The sequence below is a fragment of the Typopeltis vanoorti genome, chromosome 6 (genome assembly GCF_054136105.1).
Source record: "Typopeltis vanoorti isolate ZY-2024b chromosome 6, IOZ_Tvanoo_1.0, whole genome shotgun sequence".
Classification (NCBI taxonomy): domain Eukaryota; kingdom Metazoa; phylum Arthropoda; class Arachnida; order Uropygi; family Thelyphonidae; genus Typopeltis; species Typopeltis vanoorti.
In genome coordinates this window covers 48,390,543-48,409,835 of record NC_143554.1, presented here as the reverse complement: position 1 = coordinate 48,409,835, position 19,293 = coordinate 48,390,543, and the positions used below count along the sequence as shown (strand labels likewise).

The window sequence follows — 19,293 nt, the reverse complement described above, 5'->3', positions numbered from 1 at the left end:
CAGTGTAAAACTCATATTAAACAAAATATGTCAGGGTAGATGTCAGCTCCCTGGCACATTCCTTCAAAATATGCATTGAAAAATCATCAAGTCCCACAGCCTTATTAATATCAAGTTTACTCACTTCCCCATATATCTCTTGCTCACTTGCAGTCAGTCTCTCCTCCTCTTGATCCACTGCTCTCACACTCTCCATGATGTCACATTCACATGAATGAAAGACCTTTATGAACTGCTTATTAAATATCCTCTACAGCAGTTGTCCATATATCATTTTCTCCAATGATTACCATCCTACCATAATCATTCTTTTTTTTGTAGACTGCATATCCAAAGAACTAAGAACTTCCTAGGATTATTTTTTCTGGCTGATGAACTAACTTCTACTCTTACCAACTGAGTCACCCTCCTTGCCTTCCTGTATTCCTCATGGAATTGATTATGACCACTACCCTTATGTGTCCTCCATAATGCCTTTTTTTTTCTCTGTATTGCTTGCTTAATCTCTTCATGCATCCATTTCACATGTACCTTATTTAACCTTCTGACCTTTGGAATATATTTAGACATTGCTTTAACTAGACAGTTGTTCTTGAATATCATCCAAGCAGCATTGATCTCCTTTCCATCCAACTCCTGATTTCATGGCATAGCCACAAGCTACCTCCTGAATTTCTCATAATCCCTAGACTTTTAATTCCCTTACAAAATTTCTCATATGACTGGTAAACATCAAGGTAATCACTTGATGGTCATTCTCACCAACTGGAGGGATGAGATTATCAACTCGAAGACCCACAATACTCATGTGCTCTCTGTTACTTACTGATTTAGTTGTCCCTCAAAAAATTCAGAAACTAATTTTTTTACTTGCAGTTGTTGCAGTTGCTATATGTTCATCCCAATCTATATTGCTGTAATTACAATCATCCATAGTGATCACTATTTCCCATTTGATTGGCTAATTTGCTTATACATTTTTGTCGCTATCCTCGACATTACCAGGCCTATAGCAACATCCAACAAAACATTTCCTTCTATTCATCTCTATCTCACACCATACCACATAAAACCACTACCACTCCCCTGTTGCATCTCTACCTTATATGGACATAACTCTTTTTCTACCATCAATAGCACTCCACCTCCCATTTTACCCTTTCTATCTTCACAGAATGCATTATACACTTCCATATCTATTCCTGTTAGGATGTCATCCACATCTACACATATCTCACTTATTCCAACAGTTTTTGTCTTCCCTATCCAGTAACTTTTGAAACAAGCTGTTGTTTGTATTTTGCATTTCTAGTTCGCATATGAGAAGATTAAAATGCAGGTTACACGAAAGCATATTTTTTCTTATTATTGTGTAATCTGCATTTTGTTCTTCCAAGTTGTTATGCCAAGTAGAAACACAAAATGATTTGCATTTTTAATTAACTGTTAAGACTGCATCCACGAAAGACAATCTTGCTGTACATATATTTTTGTCTTTTATTAACCATTCACACCTAACAACACTCACCACATGGAAAGCATGGTGAATGCAGCAACTCTGAATAGATTTAAGGCACAGTTCAATAATCTTTTTGCTTCCAAGTGTATGGACCTCCTACAAAGAGTGTTTGCCTTGGGAGTCAAATGTTACTACTACTACTGTTACTACTACTAATAAAGTATGTATGTGGAATAATACAGAAATAGAAACAATTAAAAATAAGAAATCATGCTATTTAAAAATACAAAATGTAAAGAACGATGTTGAATAAAATAAAAAAAGGAAGAATGGGAAACCAAGTAAATACTTAAGGATGTCCATAAGGATATGTGCATTGTATTATGGGACACAAGGCAATTGATGTGAAATTATGAGCCTCTATATACAAGTATCCCAGTAACGAAGTTACTTCACTTACAAACCTTGTTTCTTACACTTGGATAAAAGATGAAACCAAGAATATAATTTCTTCGCATCTTTAATTTAAAATATAAACAAGTGAAAAAACGTTCACCATCTATCCCTAATCAAGAGTATTTTAGTAATAATATATGACACCTTTTGATTACTTGCATATGGAAATATGACTTCTGCATTAATTCAACCTTGGTATCACTTCTGGGTCTGGCTTCCACTGAGTTTCAAACTTTACTGAGGTCTCATCTTGAGACCTCAGTAAAGGTTGAAACTGGAGAAGAAACAGAAAAGCAAGTAAGACAACTGAAAGAACTTAACATGTGATAAAATCATCAAAAAGCAAAGATGAATTAATAAAAAATATTGAGGATAAATAAAAAAAAAATTAGAAAAACGAAGTACATCTAAAAGAAAAAGCAGTAATAAAAAATGTAAAGATGGACAAGGTTGCAGATCATCAAATGAAATCTCTTCAGGCTCAGAAGACTTTATGGACTATGAAGAACCATCTCATGATATGATTAGTGAAGTGTCACTGGTAAGTCTTTAAGTTCTAGATTTTGGATGAACCTGATGAGATCTTCAGGTTATTGCATCTAATAAAGGAAAAGCAAGAGATACAAGTAAAGAAAAAATCATAGTTTACTGATTCAAAGTTCTCTCAATTTGATAAATAATAATAAAGTTTACTGATTCAAAGTTTTGTTAGTTAGATTATCATCTACATGAAAAGAAAATAACTATCTTCCAAATCAAGAATGATAGGCATGAAATTGAAATAATGGAAAGCAACTGTAAAAAACTGGAAAGCAGTTCACAAGAAGCAGACTACACAATTGCTTCTTCACATATTGATGACTTCATCGGGTTCATCCAAAATGTAGAAGTTAAAGACTTACCAGTGACTACTAAACATAGCATCTCCTTTCTGCATTGCCTTATGAAATGTATGAGGATTCCACAGGCAAATTAAACAAGAAACTATATGGAAACTTATGTTATGATTAATATCAGATTTTTGTTTCTCCAAGAAACATACTTCTGCAGGTATAAAAAAGATACAAAAACTTTCACAGATAGATATCCACTTCTTTCTTATCGGAGCTTTGGAAGATTTAACAGGACTAGAGTAGGAGTTCTTATTCTTGACCCTCTCCTTGGGTCATTCTGTAATATCGAAAGGGATGCAGAAAGGAGAATTTTGACAATAGGCTGAAAATTCTGTGGATATGTAATAAGGTTTATAAATGTTTGTGTGCACCATCCAATGCAGTTAGAAGAAAATTCTTCCAGGAATTGGAGCTATATTTATACAGTGCCCACTACATCATAGCAGCTGGAGACTGGAATTGTACTGAAAACCCTCATTAGACAAAATAGTAGGACACTCCAGGAGTTGAAAAGTGAGATTTGCACAGTTCAGAATATGTCTCTACAATCTCAGCTAGTAGACATATTGAGAATTCGTAATCCTAATACACGTAGGCTTGCACGTAGATAAATCGAGGTATTGGTGCTAGTCTTGATCTAATTTATATCTCTTTTTCCCTTATAAATAGGATAATTCAGATAAAACATCTTGACATCAACATGTCATAATCCAGTTCTTGTTGATCTTTTCAACTGAATTCCAGACCCTCTGCTCAAATTGGAATAATGTTTCCTGGAATTGAGATACTTTGTTAAAATTCAAACAAGCAGTAAAACAGAATATGATTGAATGGGGAAATGAACAGGCTTTCCTTAAAAGAAAAAAGTTGAAGGACCTGTACAAAGAGAGAAACTGGTTCCTAGCAACCCAACACAGTGGTATACAATGTAGCAACATCATTAGAAACATTAACATTCAGTAGAAACAAGTAGAAGAAAGAAATTTTAAAATAAGAATACAGCAGCACTTAGCAGATAGCCCTTCAACTTCATTCTTCAATAGACAATTCACTAAATTTCGCAAAGAAAGGACTATCACTCAAATCTGCGTTGATGGAGAAGCATATCCCTCAAGACATCCTTGACTTCTTCAAAAACACTATAAAAATCTGTTTGAAGACAATATTACTGTTGGAAATTATAACTATTGGAACATTAATGGCTTTCCTGTTTGTAGCGCAATTGGAAGAATGACAGTACGTTGCACCCTTCAATTGGAAAAGGCCTAGGTTCGAGTCTCATTATGACAGGAGGAATCTTTATATGGACTTTTTCAATCGAAGGTGAGTTAGTTGATCTCATATGAAGGTAGCAGGGTTTTTTCTCCCGGAAACTCGGGTTTTTCATCCCGCATACAGACATATCAACCCTTCAGAACACATGCAATTTGCAGTCAAAAAATACTAGCTGTGGTGGTGATGGGCAGTAGATGGCACTGATGTAGATGAGGTTCAGTGTAGAGGTGGAGATGGTGAGTTGTACAATAGGTGTCCTCCCGCGATGAGTCTTCGGACTCCTTGGAAGTGTCACGAAAATAATAATAATAATATCCAAGATGGACCTGACAGACCCATTATGGCATCTGAAGTTACCACAGCCTATAAAGAATGCCAGACAAGAAAATCCCCAGGACCTGATGGTCTAGGGATAGAACTTTATTGTGAGGCCTGGGATTTTATTCTTCACATTCTAGTTACACTATTTAATTCTTTTCTCTCATCAGGACACATACCAAGTGAATTTGTAGCAAGGCATACTGTCCTCATTCCAAAACCTAATAGAGATCACACCTTATTCAGCAGCTGAAGACCTATTTCTCTATTTAATACTGACTACAAGATGTTTTTTTGCATTATCAATAACAGGCTCAAAGTGGGAATGAGATACATAATTAAAAGCACACAGGTGCACAGAGTACCAGGTCGAGCAGTAGAATTTAATCTATTTCTACTATGTGATCTAATCCACTTAGGAGTCAAATGCCAATTCAACTACCCATCTCCTAGTTAATGGATTCCTGTCAGACCAAATAAAAATTTGGAAAGGAGTCAAGCAAGGTTGTCCAAAAAAAAAAGAGAGCAGTGGACTAAGATTCCACTGCTCTTTTCATTGGTTCTCGAACCTTTCTTACAGGAAGTCGACAATACACATGCTGTGCAAGGAATAACAGTTCATTCAACTATAAAAGAAAATAATTTATTAGCATATGCCAATGATTTAGTGGGATCTTTATAGGATAATGATTCCATATATATATATTTTATTATTTTGGAGAAATTCAGCAAAAGCAGTGGATTAGCTATTAATGAAGACAAGACAAAATTAAAAGTTTTTGGAAAGGGATCCTGGAGGCATTCCTTTTGGACTAACCCCTAAGAGAGAGAACCCTTCTTTATACTTGGAATTTCCTTCTCCACTTACCCAATATTACCAGTTCTAGAACTTATATATACAAGAATGTTGAAACCTTAGAAGACTGGAAAATAGGGACACTTCCCTTTTCTTCTAAAGCCATAGTACTCAAAACCTTAATCTTTCCTGCTTAGTTGTACATACTAAATATCACAGACATCACAGAGCTGCAGAAAAGCAATTATATAGTAAGCCTATGTAATTTTTTTTGTCCAACTGATACTGATACCAAGTTGTTAACAAGGAATTTCTTCAGCTCTCAATGAAGCATGGAGGATTTGGACTTCCAGTCTTAAAAATTCTGCTATTTAAGCAATACAGCTTAAAAAATCCATAAAATATTGCAGACTAATCACATATGTGCAGACCTTCTCCTGTACTATCTGGGTTTTCATCTTCCCCTGTAAATGATTTTAAAGGTCCAAAAGCTAAGATTGTTGCTAAATCTTACACCTCTCTGTGCTTAACTGTAAGACTGCTACAATACCCTGACATTGACATTCTTCCCATATAAAAAAGTAAAATTTGATATAAAGAAATCTTTAATCTCTTTCACTGCTAAACTCCCACAGTTGGGTACTAACAACAACACTTTGTTTCATAACTTATTGATTCCAAGGATACCCTAACAGGAGGAATGTTGCTTGGAGAATTGCATATGCCTTCCAGTCAATACCATCAAATGGGGAGGTACTTTAGCATCAGAGATCCAATATGTGACCAATTGGAAAATCTGTTACCAATTGGAAATTGTAGAACATGCATTCTGCAGCTTCCCTTCTTGTCCTGCGCATTTGAAACAGATCATGTAATGTGTTGGGCATTCCATTACAACAGAACAGCTTATTTTTTTTTGCAGTACCCACCACCTGTCAGCAATGGGAAGAGAATTCTGATTTTTATAATTAATGAATTAAAGTACCGTTAATGGAAGGTTAGAAAGAAACATGGATTTGAAGACCAGCAATATGACATTTGAATACTTTCTAATACTGTATTGTGGAAATTTTATTGTTCAGCCAGAAGATTTTTGTATTTAGAAGGAAGCATTCTAGGAGATATTAAATTTTTGACTAGATGGTGTGTAGACCAGCGGTTCCCAACCTTTTTGACTCGTGGAGCCCTTTTTAGAATCAATTTCTATGGCGGAGCCCCTTAGTTCTACCGTATGTCTTACAAGTTAATATATGTCTTACAATATCTTTATATTGTGAGATATAGATAGACAATTTCTATCTGTCTTACAATAAGGTCCATACAATAAACTCAGTTCCTCCAATTTAATCGTTACATCCAATTCAATTCAAATACACATTCGTTCATTACTTGTTATTCGAAATTTTTATTATTCATTATAGAAGACTATTCCTATTTAATTTTACTAACTACAGTGCAACAGTAGGCCTAAATTAAGACATAACATGGAATAACGTATAAACGTCTAATGAGACACCTGTGGTAGCATTTTTTTGCACAGTTTTCATATTTTAGGTTCAATTGATGATAATTGCAGGTGAATGACTAGTCTGCATTTAAGCGGCTTCTGTATTTTGTTTTGGTACCTGTATAGACGGAGAATCCCACTTCACAGAGATATGTAGTTGATGAAGGCAGCAGTACTAATTTTGCTTTCTCAGACAAGATTTTGAATTCATCTTGTAAATGCAGCCAAAACTCCTGTAGACTTTGGTTTTGAAATGCATTTTTAGTTCGCTGTGAGATGTCAAATCTATGAGGATTTGACATCTCACAGCATCTCGTATTCCGCTGAGTTTAAGCTGGGTGATTTCTTGTTCACGCTGAACACATTCAGTACCCATTCAAAGTTATCAGCACCTTCTCTTGAGTTGTCAGAAAATAATGTTCAAACAAGTCTTTCAAAGCTTCGAGATGCGCCTGAATATTTTTCTGTATTTTTTCTTGAATCTTGATGTTATTTTCATTCAAGAAGCTTTTTGTAAGAGGGAAGCAATCTATGTCTTCCTTTTCCGCGCACTCCAACCAATACATAAGTTCCTCTTAAAAGAAGACACTTTGGCGTTTGCATCAAAAACTGTGGCAGTTTTTCCTTGCAATGATAGATTCATTTTGTTCATTTTGATAAAAATGTCAGCCAAATACACCAGTTTGCACACCCAGTCTTCATCATTTAAAACCGTCTCCGATAGAGTGTTATGATCCATCAAAAATGTTGCTACCTCTGCAAGCAGTTCCATCAAACGTGTCAACACTTTTCCTCGAGACAACCACCTTACTTCAGTGTACAGCAGGAAGGACTCATGGTGGCTTCCCATATCGTCACACTTTAGTTTGAAGAGCCTACTTTTAAGAAGTCAAGATTTTATATAGTTTATTATTTTTATGGCATCATTCAACACCATCATAAGCTCAGAAGGCATTTTTCTCGAGGCTAGCATAGTTTATGAAGAACGGCTGCTGCTACATTTCTTGCCTTATCTTTAATTTTGGCAATAGCTCCAGCATTGTGACCCATCATTGCCTTTGCACCATCAGTGCATATATCTGCACAGTTTTCCCACAGTATTTCATTTGATGAGAAGAATTCATCCAAAAGCTTAAATATTTCACCCCTGATGTGTCGGTTGGTAGTGGTCTGCAAAGAAGACGGTCCTCCTGATAGCTTTGTAAGTAAACATAACGAACAAATACCATTAAAACCGCCAACCCTGCGACGTCAATCAGTTCATCCATTTGTAGTGTGAATTTGGTACACTTGATGTAACTGACAAGTGTCTCTTTCACGTCATCAGCCATATCGCTGATTCGTCTAGCAACAGTGTTATTTGACAAAGGAATGTTGGTGACTAACTTAACAGCCTTTTCATCAAGCAAACACTTGACAATATCGATTGTACAAGGTTTAATAAGAGGCTCTGCAATGGTATGAGCTTCACAGCTCGAGCTACACGATAACTTATTGGGTAGGAAGTTTCCAGTGCTTTTTCATTATTGGTTTTAGCAAGTGTTGTCATAGTTTTATGTGAAGCCAAAATTTCATTGCACTTCCTCTTGAAAAAACCAGACAGTTTATCTTTCAACTCTGGATGGTTTCCCTCGAAATGATGCCGCAGTTTAGAAGAAACATGGAACTGTTGGTCACCACATTTCCGTAAATCACACAGAGAGGCTGACAGTCATTTGTTTTTGTGAATACCATATTCAAGTAACTTTCTTCGTATTTTCGTTTTTTATTGGGAGGTCTTTCCCCCACTGCCCCACTTCTGTCGCGTTTTGCAAACAATGATTGAAGTGGTTTCTTTTGCTGAAAGCTCTTCTGACAAACAAACCTTGGAGTGCATTGTTTGGTTATCATCTTTTTTTTTGTCGTTGGCTCACCTGGCGAAGTAATGGAGTGAGCTGCTGGTTTGTCCTCCTTTTCAAATGTAACATCTTTTTTCTTCAAAGTACCTTTTTGTAGCCAGCGATCCATGCCTAAAAGAAAATCACACAGGAATATGAGAATAACATTTCCCATGGAAATATTTGTAGAATATACATACTGCAGAGACTGTACGCCTGTGTGAAAGTGGAGGGAGAGAGTTGGTAAGGGATGGATCATTGATAGGTCTAATTGCTCTCCTCTGTATTGAGTCGAGCATTTTGAGAGAGCTTTTAGGGATCCCACCCCATATGTGGGAGCAGTATTCAATAGCTGGGTGGATTTGTGATTTGTATAATATTAGCAGCTGTTCGGTGGTGAAGTAACGTCTTGAGCGAAAGAGAAATCTTAGTTTTTTTGAAGCTGAGGATGCAATGGTTGTAATATGTTTATGTCAGTAGAGGTTTGATGTGAGGGTGATTCCAAGAAGCGAGATCTCAGACTCTCTGGAAATTTGGGTATCGTCAACAAGGATACTGGGGAAAAATAGTTATTTTTTATGGGAAATAGTACAGAACTGGGTGTTGGCATTGAAATGTATGAGGTTATCCGAACCCCCATTGTAGGATGGCTTGGAGTTTGGAGTTGAGGGTGGTGGTGGTTGATGTTCTGTAGGTTGAGGTGAGTTGTGAAGGGTAAGGCTTATCAAATGCAAGCAAGGAGTGAAGTGTGCTGTCATTTGCAAAACTGTGTATTGGGTTGGAGGTCAATTGCAGTAGGTCATTGATATATAGCAGGAAGAGGGTTGGTGAGAGAACAGAACCTTGTGGGACCCCAGCATTAATTGAGTGGTGAGAGGATAGGGAGTCGTCCACCATCACACACAGTGTGCGCCCAGACAGAAAGCTGGCAATCCAACTACAGAAGTCCTGGGTCAGACCGAATGATGGTAGTTTGCCTAATAGTCCTTTGTGCCAGACCCAGTCAAAGGCTTTGGAGATATCTAGTGCAACCACTGGAGATTCGCCAAACCTCTCCATAGCATTTGTCCAGAGATGGGTGATGTATGTGAGTAGATCTCCTGTTGATCGACAGTGGTGGAATCCATACTGGTGGTCATCTATTTGGTGAATGTCTTCAAGATAGTGTAGGAGTTGGGAATTGATGATTTTTTCCATTACTTTTGACAGGACTGAGGTAAGCAAGATAGGGCGGTAATTAGATGGCAGTGACCTGTCACGCTTCTTGGGAATGGTCTGAATATAGGCCAATTTCCAGTCTGTGGGATATAGATGACATAGGATATGGTCATTTCTGGAGCACATACTTTCAGAACAACTGGGGGAATACCATCAAGGCCAGGAGACTTTTTTGTGTCTAATTTGGACAGTATTTTTTAAATCTCATCCTGGCAAAAGGATATAGGGGCATTGTATGTTGGGTGGCTGGAATGGTTGGGGGACATTTACCATCGTCAGTTATGCATGCATTTGAAGCAAAGTATGAAACCAAAAGATTGGCTTTTTCTGCTGGTGATGATGCAGTAGAGCCACCTGGGTATGATAGGGGAGGAATAGTGTTGGACAGAAATTATGGCCAATTGCTTTGGCGAGAGATCAAAAGGCTCGGCTGCCATTTGGACAAGCTGCTAGTTTCCTGCTTTTTGCTCTTTCAAACTCTGTTTTGGAAGCATTGATTGTTTTTTTTTTTTTTTTGCATCTATTACGGGCTTCGATGTAAGCTTTGAAGGAGGATGAGGTTCTTGATTTCAGCCAGTTCTGGTATGTGTGGTGTTTCATCTCTACAGCCTTGGCACATCTTTTGGACAGGGTTTAATTAGGGAATGTCATTTCAGAGTGCTGTGTGGAATGTATGTATTCATGCTGGTGAGGATTACTTTGGTAATAAGCTCGGTGCATATGTTTGGGTTGGAAGGCCGGAAGCAATAGTCCAACCATGGGAATGCAGCATGAAGGTTGCAGAGGCTGTCCCACTTGGCACTGTTATAGTGCCAAACTACTCTTATGGGGGGGATCTGTGTAAACATTGTTGAATGGGGGAGGAGATGAGCACTAGGTTGTGGTCAGAATTGCCCAGGGGCTCACTACTTTCACTGTGTATTTGGAGGGGTCATTGGTGAGGAAGAGATCTAGGGTGTTTGGGGAGTGGTTTGGGGTTATCTAGTATTCTTGTAAGGTCATTAGCGATGGCAAATGTTTCAGCGTCTCTGCCTGCAAGATCTGTATAACTGGAGGAGGAAAGCCAGCTAGTGTTGTGGATGTTAAAATCTCTTAGGAGTATGTTTTTGCTGTTGGGAAAGTGGGATTGGAGAAAGTTGATTTTTAGGGAGAGGAAATTAAAGAGCTCAAGGTGGTTGGTTGTGTTGGGGGAGCGATTGAGACAGCAGATGAATTGGACTGAGTGGGGAAGGGATATTTTCAACCAAAGAAGGTCAAAGTTGGGTGCACTCTGGCAAGGTATGTCAAAGTGGATGTATATGCAGACACCATCCTTAGGATGAAAGTTGTTAAAGAGTGAGTAGTTTGAAAGGTTGAGATAAGTGGTGCTGGGGGGAGGTGAGATTTGAGTTTCTGCCAGGAAGAGTAGGTGGTAGTGGATACTATTCAGGTTGGAATTTAGGCCATGGATGTTGGTGAAGTGGATGTGTAGGGTTTTGTGATTCATATGTTGAACCGCATGGGGTCTTGCACATTTCCTATGCAGTGGCTGCTAATTGCATCACTTGTTTTTTTCACCAGTTTATTTTGTCTGTAGTCAATGGTCCAACTGTTGTCACCATTTTGTCACGTTTTTCTTTGAGTTGTCTTCGAAGCTGGCGTCTTTGTTCCCTTTGTGCAAATGATGAGTCTGGTTGTGCACATGTGCGCGATTGGGGGCAGGTGTCTTTGAACTTGTTGATCGCTGTTATTATTTTTGATGTGCGTGTCGCAAGTCACTTTTACTAGTCACGGAAAGTTCGTTCCGTCCTTCCTTTTATTTATAGGCCCAAAACGATGGCACCTGACGATATTCTTAGATTCGATGTTGCATTCTTCAGCTAGTTTGTTGATGTCCTCTTAGTAATGATTTTCCATTTTCCGTCAGGAAGTTCAAAATAATGGCATTGAGTTTTTTGTGTTTAGCCTCCATCAAGTCGTTTACTGTTGATGCGATAAGATGCAAAGTTCTTTCGCTGGCGAAGTAGAGCTTGCATTGCGCTAGTTTTCAATTTGTTCTAGCTTAGCTTCAACTGCACGTGTTTTGGAGGTAAAAGTTTCATTTAAAGCATTGATGTGCTGTTCGAGGTTTTCGACACGTTTACCTATGTTCAGAAGTTGTTTTACCAAAGGGTGGCACAGTGAACAGACGAACGGCTGGTTAAGTTCGATAAGCAGCTTCGTCTATTTTCGCACAGGAAGAGTGCAACCAGTGGCAACAGAACTCGCAGAATATGCCTTTTTTTTTTGTCTGTGACACCAGTTTTGCAGCTGCAGCACGTAATAGGTTTGTTGGTGGCGATCGACGGCACTGTGCTGGCAAGACATGTGGTTCTCGTTCTCCATTCGCTTTTGATGCCACCATCTTTGCTAGGTATGGTAGGCATTGTGAGCACTTACACGTGGCTGATTTTGAATTGGAAGGATAGCTGATTTAATACACTTTAAGTACTTACAGGTTGTACTGGAGTATTCCACTGTTCAGCACCTGCTGTTACGGTTTTTATTTGATGGTTAATTTCGATGAAAAAACACTCGCAATAACGGTAAACTGGAGAACACAAGTTTGGAGTAGTTTATTCACCGACGCTGCCTGGCAGACTCTGATATAATGTGGTATATTGCTGCTAATTTTTCACCCCAAAATTCACACATTACACTTTGCCACATTCAATTGACATCCATTCTCCTTAGCTCAGTCCTCCAATCTCTCCAAATCATCCTGCAAAATTTTGACATCATGTGCATTCACTATTGCTCTACCCAAGTTGCATCATCAGCAAACAAATGAACAGTTCCTCTCAGATCCTTTCCTGTATCATTAATGAATGAATTAAATAGTAGAGGTCTAAGAACAGAACCCTGTGGCACACCACTAGTCACAGGCCTTCTTTTTGGACTCTACTCCTGAATAAACTACTTTCTGATATCTCTCCATCAACCACCCTCCTATCCATCTCGCCAACCCTATATATCCATCCATATGTGCTGCAGTTTACTGATTAGAATTCCATGTGGTATCCTGTCAAAGGCCTTAGCAAGGTCCAGCAGTATCACTGTATACCCATTACCCTTATCCAGTTCAGCCGTCACTGTGTTATAAAACGTGAGCAAGTTACTGGGACATGATCTACCCTTCACAAAAACATGCTGTCTCCCATACATTCCTGTATTTTTCTCTTGACTACTTTCTCCAAAACCTTGACAACGACTTCTGATATGCTGATCGGTCGGTAATTTGCATCAGCAGTCTTGGAACCTCCTTTATGCAGTGGAACTATTTTCCCCTTTTTCCACCCTCTTGGGACCAACCCCGAGACTCAAATTTAAAAAAAATGTTCAAGGGCACTGACAATTCTTTAGCCACTTCACGTAAGACCCGAGCTGGTATACCATCCAATCCCACAGATGTATTCACATTAAGGTTTTGTAATATACTATTCACCTCCATTTCATTCTCCTCAATTCCCTTATAAGCTATTGGATGATATACTCTTGCAAAGTGCTCGCTCAGTAATTCCACTATATCAACTGATTCAGTTACCTCCCTACCATCGGCATTCCTTAAAATCATTTTGCCATATACATTTTTTTCTTTTACTTGCAGCATACTGAAAAAACTGTTTGGGATTCTCTTTAGCTTGCGTGGCTAATTTCCTTTCATAATCCGCTTTTGCTTTTCTTTCCACACTCATTATCCTTCTGGCCTGTGCTTTATACTATTCATGTTCCTGCAGGCCACCTTTCTCCTTAAATTCCCTACACGGTTGTTTCTTTTTTTGCAGCTCAAGCTTAATGGTGTTATTCATCCATTTAACCCCTACTTGATTTACTATCTGGGCTCTAGGTATACAGTCAGCCATTACCTCCTTCAAACGTTCCTTTACCACTTTCCTTGCACTATCAACCTCCAGCCCTTGCAGTTTTACATGCCATGGCACTGAACCAAGCAATCTCTTAAGCTTGTCATACTTACCAGCCCAATAATTCCACATATACCCTGTCTTAATTGAAAATTCCTTATGATCACTCTTGCCAATTGGTGGCAACATGGTCATATTTAATAGTCAAATTCTCAGATGCAATTACTAGGTCAAGCACTCTCGAACACCTAGTATATTCCATTACATGCTGTCTCAGGTAGTTATACCTTGATAACTGCATAAAATCCAATTCCTTCCTCCCGTGTGTCCTCTCCTCCTTCCAGTCAATGTTACCATTGTTGAATTCCCCCATAATAATTACCCTCCTTCCACTCATTGCGTCGAATATCAGTTAAACAAATATAAAATTATTAAAAGAATTACTTATGGTTTCAAAGAACGAACTTATAATCTGTTTGTCTAAGAAAGAGAACTGACTAGCATTATAGCAAAGTGTTAGGTGGCTCCACTAGAGCTACTTCTTCATTTTCTTCCCATCTTAAGCTTTAGCTTGTTGCATTACCAATACTTCAAGACATGCATCTATTCTTTTGGTTTCCTGTTTCATGCTAATTTAACTATTATTTTTGAATTCATTCTGTGTAATATGTTTATTCCAATCTGATCTTCTTTCTTTATTCATTTGCGTATGAGTAATAACTGACATTCTTTTTAAATCTTTTCATTATTGTTCTATCAAATTTTGTTTTATTAACTGTATGTATTTTTATTTGTTTTATTATCTCTTTGAAAAAATATGAAAGACGTAGCTTTACCTTTATCTGTTCAGGAGGCAAAGAGCACATAAGTTAGTGTTGGAGTCATGAGAAAAAAAGGAAATTTCAAATGATATTAACCTGTAAATGATAGAATTAGAGTAATCATAATGGGAGGAAAACTGTTTGTCATTTTTATCCTCCAGGTATTTGTTCCTGACAGCCATTGTGATGAAGAGGAGAATTACAAATGGTTATTAAAAATAACCATTTGTAATAATAATAATATTCTGATCGTTATGAGAGAATTATGCAATAAGGCCAATTACTGGAGTCATAGAATTTAGGATTTTTGCTTCAGGAAATTATATCTCAAAGAATAACTAATGAAATAGTGTGTATTAAAACACTCTGTAAACTATGACCTCATCATCATCATCAAATTCCTGCCATGTACCCTCAAGGGGTGTACAGGATATGACAGTACTACATGAAAAAATTACATCATTACTAACTTCCTATCTACAATTTTCCTCCAAATCAGTCTGTTACTTGTCAAGACTCCAACATTATCAGATCTTATATTTCTATCGTCTAAGGCACTTTGTACCGTATCAATCCACCTATATCTTGGTCTTCCTCTGGGTCGTTTTCCTGCCAACCTGGCAGAAAACACTTGTTTTGCTAATCTTCCCTCTCCCATTCTATTTAAGTGACCATACCATCTGAGATTAGCTCTGCTAACGCATTCCGGGATGCTGACAATGTCAAGTTCTTTCCTAATATCCTCATTTTTAATATGATATTGCCATTGATGCCATCTGTTCACGCCTCTAATCTTTCTTAGGACTCTCATATCTGCGGTCTCTAGTCTTTGGTCAAGTGTTTTACTTCTGACCCAGCTCTCAGATCCATAAGTTAAAATTGGTTTGAACCCTGTCTTGTATACAGCTAATTTAGTGTTCAGACTAATTTCTTTCTTATTCCATATGAATTTATTCAATTGACTTCCCACCATACCAGCTTTGCTGATTCTGTTGTCTATTTCTATATTTAGTTTACCATCTTCAGTAAAAATTGTGCCTAAGTAGCTGAAATGTTTTACTTGTTCCACAGGTTCTCCATTCACAACACAGTTGACATTTTCAATGATTCTGCCTATTTTCATTGTCTTTGTCTTTTTATTGCTGACCTTCATACCATATCTATTACAACAGCTATTCAATTTAGTCAGAGAATCTTGCAGACTTGTAGCGGATTTATTTAGAAGTATAACATCATCCGCATAAAGCAAAGAGCTGACATTAACATCTCCAATTTTGATATCAGGTTTAATACTACATTCCTTCATAATGTGATCCATATAGATAATGAATAACAGAGGGGATAATGTACATCCTTGTCTCACACCAGATTTAACATTAAACCATCTTCCTGTACTTCCTTCAATTCTAACTGCTGACTCACAACTCAAATAAAGACTAAGTATTGCTTGATATAATGCCCCATTGACACCATATAACTGCAGCGTATTGAATAGCTTCTCTCTTGGCACCTTGTCATATGCCTTTTCCAAATCGACAAAACTTAAATACAGATCTTTGTTATATTCCCATGCTTTCTCGACTATTTGTCGTAAAGTAAAGATCTGATCCTGACAGCCTCTATTTGGCCTGAATCCAGCTTGTTCTTCACCAAGCTTTTCTTCCACAATTCTTCTCAACCATTTCTCAAGTATACTTGCATAGATCTTGCCAGGAACACTCAGTAGGGAAATACCTCTGTAATTCTCACATTCAGTTTTATTTCCCTTTTTATATATGGGTACTATGAGAGCTCTACTCCAATCATTGGGAATTCGTCCCTCTGTCCAGGCTTTCTGAACTATGCAGTTCAGCCACTGTAAGACTCTTATACCACCATACTTCAGCATTTCTGGTCGAATATCATCTACTCCTGCTGCCTTTCCACATTTCAAGCCTTTGATGGCTTTTTCTACTTCAAGTATGGATATGTATTCCTGACTGCATGCCTGGTCAGCGTTTTTTATCACTGTGCTGTCATCACTGCTTGTTTCATTTAGCAGTTTTTCAAAGTAATTACTCCATACTTCAAGGATATCTTTTTCTCCTGTTTTCATTTCACCTTTATCATCTCTAATTCCTTTTACAGCACTCTTTCCTCCATTCCTAAGCTTCTTCAACAACCTCCAGAATATTTTGCCACCTTCTTGATATTTATTTTCTATATTCTTGCCAAAGTCCTCCCATGACTTTTGTTTAGCAAATTTTACACACTGTTTAGCTTTCTTACATTTGTCTCTGTATTCTGTAAGAGTAAAAGCTGACTTCTTTGCCAGGAACTTTTGATATGCTTTCTTCTTTTCCTTCACTGCCTCTTTAACTTCCTGTGTCCACCAGGGAGTTCTGATTTTTTTATCCTTGCACACAATCTCACCACAAGCCTCTCTGGCAGAATCAATCAATGTTTCCTTCAGAGTTTGCCACTGAATCTCCAAGGTTTGATTCCTGTTCTCAAACTCTTTCATTTTCTTTTCAATAATATTTCTGTATTTTAGTCTACAGTTCACATCTGAGAGCTGCTCAACTTTTATTCGCTTTAAAACTTTCTTACATGTTATTCTTTTCAATATGAAATTCAATTTTATCCTGCTCAAGACTAAATAGTGATCACTTCCAATTTCAAATCCTCTGTACACTCTGGTGTCCTGTACCAAGGAGAAAACATCACTATCAACAATAACATAGTCAATGAGACTTTTCTTATTCCTAGCCTCTTCTCTCCATGTGAATTTGTGCACATTTTTATGTTGGAACATGGTGTTAGTAATAACCAGTCCATGTCCTGAGCAGAAATCCAACAGATATTTGCCATTATTATTAGCTTTGCTCTTTTCTCCAAATTTTCCCAAAATATTTTTGTATGTCTCACAATCATTTCCTACTCTGCTATTTAGATCCCCAACGAGGACCAACTTTTCCTTTTTCATTGTGTCAGTTGCTTTTTCTAAAGCCTCAAAAAATTCCTCCACTTCTACCTTAGTAGAACCTTCTGTGGGACCATAGGCACAAATAAGTCTCATTGTCCAGTTCCCCATTCTCATATTTGCCCACATTACTCTACTTGAGACTGACTGCCATTCAAGAAGATTAGCCTCGTATTTTGTGTTGAATACTATGGCTACTCCTTCTTTTCCTTGATTGTCATTGCCTGAATATAACATTTTGTATTTATTGCTCAGAAAGATCTCACCAGTTTTGGTCTTTTAAACTATGACCTTTATTTTGTAATTCTTAAAAATGAAATTGGTGTTTCCACATTTTTACATTCGGTCTTTCTGTATACATGTGCATGTGTGTACGTAAAGAAAGGCTTAGGTGTTGTTCATTATTAATATTGTTTAATGATATAACCAACACTAAGAGGCAAAAAATAAATTTTTTAAACTCATTAATATTTTGCCTGTTTTCTACCCATCATCATCAGAGCACAGTGATAAATGTGACAGGCACACAGTACTAAACTAAGTAATTGTAGAAACAATTTAAAATGTAACTGATAACTAATGTCCTTACATGACACTCTCAGTGGGTCACATAACTACAAAATTAATTTAGAAAAATCTGGCTATTAGGTCTTATAATAATTGTCTCTCAGATCTTTAGTAAATTAATGCAACCATACTTGTTGAGGTTTGGAGAGTGTTTTACAGCTGATGCTGATTTTAAGAATAGCTATCCACTCCCCAACCTGTAATGATTTCTATGCAATATAGTTGTTTTTTTCCCCATCTGATCCTATGTGAAGGAGTATTCAGAGCATTGTCTGCCAATCTCAGCATGCCATACAGATGAACTTGGATGATTTTATGTTCTTCAAGCTGGATATTAATTAACTGATCTGCCAGTCTGTCCAAAGTAGGCTAACCTGCAGGCACGAGGAACTTTATACTCTCCTGGAGGTTCAAGAAGATATAGTTGATTCTTTAGGAGAATGTATAAAAGTAGCAAGCCGAATGAAAGGTTTGAAAGTAGAATGGAGATCATATTGCTAAGAACTTCAACCATTTTTTTTTTCTGATGCACCCTTAATTGCTGGCCTGGTTGGCTGAATGGTTAGCTATCCACTCCCCAGCCAAAAGGCCGCAGGTTTGAATCCGACCTTGGCCATGGATGTTTGTGATTGTGAAAATACTAGTGGTGGTGATGGCCTGTAGATGGCATTGCTGCAGTTCATACACTGAGTGTGGAAACGGAGAGTTGTAGAGTAGGTGCCCTCCCTCGATGAGTCTTTGGACTCTCTGGAGGTGTTATGTAATAATAATAATAATAACATGGAATGGGAATAGTTTTGCTGTGATCCTGTGTGTTGGGTGTAAGAGGGATTGGGGGTGGGAGCATGTAATATTTTATCTATTTTATATGGGCTATAACTATTGTCTAAAAAGGCATTTCAAAGGTCCCTGAAATTCTAAAAACCTTATATATAGCTCAAATTGAACAACTGGCCTGGCTCTTGTAAGTAACAGTTTTTAGGTTACCATACTATTGGAAAACATGGTGGTGTGATTGTTTATGTAAATACCTAACAGTATGAGTAGCAGTATGGCGTTAAGATGTGCCAAAAATATATCTGTATATAGACCATGAGGCCAAACAGCTAACACATCATCATAACCATACATCATTGGTTGTTGTGTGGTTATACTGAGAACTTGGTTTTCAAAATGCTCCATATAGAAGTTGGCTAGAGTGGGAGGAAAGAGGGGAACCTATAGCAATTCCATCTAGCTGTTTGTAGATTTTTCCTTTCCATA

General features: G+C 37.6%; 1 protein-coding gene across 1 annotated transcript in view; it reads left to right on the top strand.

Moving 5' to 3' along the window:
• The window catches only part of LOC150105439 (polycystin-1-like protein 1), a 724,085-nt gene that overhangs the window by 427,852 nt on the left and 276,940 nt on the right, over positions 1-19,293 (top strand). The window lies entirely within an intron of this gene.